Here is a 3,975-nt window from a genome sequence, read left to right as displayed (position 1 = left end):
TTCCACTCTTATTCCTCTTCAGCTCATGCAAATCATATAAACGCACTGTTACCAGGGTGGTTCCCCTCCCATCTGGCACCAAGCTGTGGATTTTCCTTTCAGGTTGACCTTTTCCCATGGGAAACTGAAAAATGCTCTTTATTCAGCGCTATCAGGAGTAGAAATAGCCCTGCATACACTCACACACACTCACTCACACACACACTTCTGGAATTAAAGGAAAGAACCAAAGTTCTTTGGGGGGAGGGGTTAAAATGTACAGCAATGGGCAGGCAAAAAAACATTTGGCCTCTCAATGGAGCAGAAGGCATTAGTGTAGGTCAGGGCTGGTGCAGGTGAATAAAGGAGCTCCCGCTGTGAAGTCTTAGGGGGGAGATAACCAGGTGTGTGGGTATGGGGAGGTGATTGGCAAAACAGAGCTCTCGAGCAGAGGGTTTGTATTTCTGTAAAGAAGGAAAAAAGAAAGGTCCCCAACTGGGGAAGTGTTCTTGGACAGAAAGGGGGGCAGGTGATGCCCAGGGACCTCGGCTGAGCCGGGTGAGCGCAGCACTGGGGGGAGCAAGAGAGTCACAGAGAGAGCCGAGTTAAGCAAAAGCCGAGATCTCACTGATAAATAAAACTCGGTATCCAGGACTGTCGTGTTTCCCACTACAAGATCGCACAGCTCTGCTGTACCCTTGTTTTCTGTGCTCAGAGCTCGTGCAGCCCCACGTACTGCAAACGCTTCATGGTTTCTTACTCCCATGGGGGTCAAAGAGCTCCTCTCTCTTGCTCTGGTTTTCCCCCCAGCCCCTTGTCCTGGTTCTGTGCCCGGCTCCTCCATCAAACCCTTCACTCAGCTGTGGATTTGTGGGATGGATTCATCAAGAGGGGCTCTGGGTGAAGATGCTGAGGCAGAGACAGCAGAACGAGACCTCAGCTTTTGGTTGAGCTCCTCGAGGACCCGGATTTTGACTTTTAAAACACTTTTACAAAACTCTATAAATAAATCCCATTCTGTGCACTTGAGTCAACATTAGCCTAACCCCCCCTCCACTCCCCTCCTCACAGCTCGTGTCAGGCAAACAAGACAGGCTTGATAGCTGGAGAGAGTGATTTATAAAGGCACCATATGGGAGCTTGTCTAAGAGTTATAATTGATTAGTGAGCAGCAGAAATATTGCCTTGGTATGGAGCACAGACACTTCAAGGTTTGGCTCTTTTGGAGAGAATGGTACTATGGCAACTTCAGCATTAAATCCTCCCCAGTCCTCCCAGCTCACCCCGGGCCGGACTGAGTCCCAGCATAAAGCTGCACCTCTCCCAGCACAGCCTGAGCACGAGGAGTGCTCTGCTACAGATGGAAAGCGACAAATGCAAGGCTCCATCCAGCACACGTGACCAAAATTCATATTTCTAGCAGCAGGCAGCATCCAGTGAGCCTTAGACAAGAATTGTGGAGTTAATTAGAAATGTATATTTGAAACCCAGCCCGAACAGGGCTCTGCACGTTGCTAAGGTTTAATAATTGATTTGTAATTTATTTGCCCATTAGTTCTTTCTCTTCCAGAGCAAAGCCAAGAGCTCGTGTGCTCGTCCATCATCCCGGCCAGCAGCACTGCATCCCGGCACCGCAGAGCTGTCGGGGTGACAGACTGGAGCCTCATGCAGCCCGTAATGAGTTACTTACTTCAGAAGCTTTTTTATAGGAGCCTGCGTGCCTCTTGAGAAAGATTAACAAAGGGTTTATTTCCTGCGGGCTCGGGCCGCGTGTCAGCAGAGCGGAGGCTGCAGGAGTTATTGATTCGCTTTCCATAAGGTTTGCATTTTCAAGGTAAGTGATTTGGCTGTTACAGGCAGCCCGGCCCCAGGCCCCATCCATCACACACACAGCGAACCGCCGCGAGCAGCTGAGGTTTAAACAGAGGCTGCAACACTTTCTCTTGCCGTGACCACAGGAAAAAGGGTTTCCCGTTCCCAGCTCATCAGAGAGAAACGTAATTAGGATCCCCAGGTGACCCCGAGGCGCCCGGTCCCTCTGCTGTCATAGAATCAAGGGGTTTACAGGATTACTCCTGTGCTCTCGTTCCTTTTATTTGCCGCGGGTTTTCTGAGGGTTTTCAAATGTTTCACCACAAAGCTGCTTAGAAGTCCCCATTGCTTTGCAGAGTTTCCCAAATGGAGATCCCGTGGCGTTGGAAATCAGCTCTGTCCCATATGGACCCGAGGTACAGAGACACCCAGGAACAGCAGGACAGGGAAGGGCTGCACAACAACAGCTGGCGAGCAGCTCGGTGTGTTGAATAGTCACGGTGGACATACCATGGAGATAAAAATCGTGTTTTGAATAAGGAAACATGCAGATCACACTGGTTCTTGCGTGCAGATGTCTGCTCCACTGCTGCAGGACAGAAGCAATTCCCCTCCCATCTCAGCGTGGAAAGCTCTGGCTGCAAGAAAACTCTCTAAAGATAGAGGCAATGAGAAGGGAAAAGGAGGTGATGTGGGAATTGTGTGCTCACAGGCCCCAAAGGGGGAGAAACGGGGTAGGAAGGAGCATGCAGCAGCACCTCCCTGCATGGGCATGGGCATGGCGCAGCAAAGCCCCCGGGAGGGTGATGGGGCCCAGAGAGGATTTTGGCAGGAGTGAGGCTGTGGTGCAAGCCAGTCTTCGTGTGTGAAATCTCACAGAGAGCTGCTGCTATAAATAAAGCTGATGGATTGATGGCCGTAAATCTCAGCCCTGCTGACACGGCAGGCAGCGGGGAGGTGCTGCTGCTGGTTGCTCTCCTTGGCAAAGGCAGGAGGCAGATTAGTCACCCGTTGTGCTTCCTGAAACCACCTCCTCCCTCCCCCACAAGAGGAGAAGGAAGGGTTTGACTATCCGATCCGTGTGAGAAAGGCTACGATGGGTCTTCATCACTGGGCTCCCCGAACTCACAGGGTCAAGCTCTGGTGCTGCGGGGTGAAGTGTTGCCATTAGCAAGGCTTATTTTAAGCAGAAGAAAATGAGAAGCCAGATCATTTTGAAGTTAAAACCTCATTTCTGCTGTTTTGACAATGAGTACGTGGCCATTCTGTCCTCTAGGCCAGACCAAGGGGACGTGCCTGGGCTCACCCTGGGCAGCAACGAGGTCCCAACAGCCCCATCAGTGCCCCCATCCAGCCGAGGGCAGCTCCCCTCCCACCAACCCCTGACAGCCTTCTCTGCAAACGCACTTTTCATAACGTTCCAAACGTTCAGGGCATAAATCCTTCTCCCTTCCGTGCTACTGAGACTTTGTTCCTGGCTGTGTATTTTTAGATTTCAAAAATGTCACCCTCGACTGCTCGGAGTGCACGTAAGTACTGTGAGAAACAAACCATATAGACCTCTTGTCAATAACACCGGCCTCAAATGGACTCCCTGCAGCCCTGACGGGGTAAATTATAGCCTTTCTCCCCCAAAATGATGGCTGGCTGCTTATTACTGGCTTTCATCTTTATTGCCTCTTAAGGTAAAATGGTTGGAGTGACAACAGCAAATAACCAGCCACAAACTGTCTCTCCTGCCAGCCTTCCACAGGCAGAGGTGCTTGGAGACAGCATCACCCACCAATTGGGTTGCAATGGGTTGTGTGCACACCCAACGGAGACATCCAGGGGACAACCCCAAATCCCACCCAGCCCTGGACCCCCCTCCTATCACAGTCCCTGCAGGGACAGAGCTCTCGGGAGAGATTATCCTGAATCAGACAGCGGTGAATCTACAGCTGGATGGATGGTGCAAATGGCTCTGAAGGTTGGGAACGCTGCTCATGCCACCCCATTCCCTCCACCATTAGCAGAACAGCCTGGATGGTGCTTGGGGACACTGTGCTGTGCAGCTTCAGGGCTAGGCTGAGCCGTACTGGAGGCTGGAACCCATGGGGAGCACTTAGGAGCTGCCTGGATTCCCCTTCAATGAGCCTCTTCCATGGGGCAGGGCTGAGGATGCGGGGTTGTTCAGCATAGTAA

The sequence above is a fragment of the Meleagris gallopavo genome, chromosome 19 (assembly GCF_905368555.1).
Source record: "Meleagris gallopavo chromosome 19, MGAL_WU_HG_1.1, whole genome shotgun sequence".
In the NCBI taxonomy this organism is placed as follows: Eukaryota; Metazoa; Chordata; class Aves; order Galliformes; family Phasianidae; genus Meleagris; species Meleagris gallopavo.
This window is presented reverse-complemented; position numbering follows the sequence as displayed.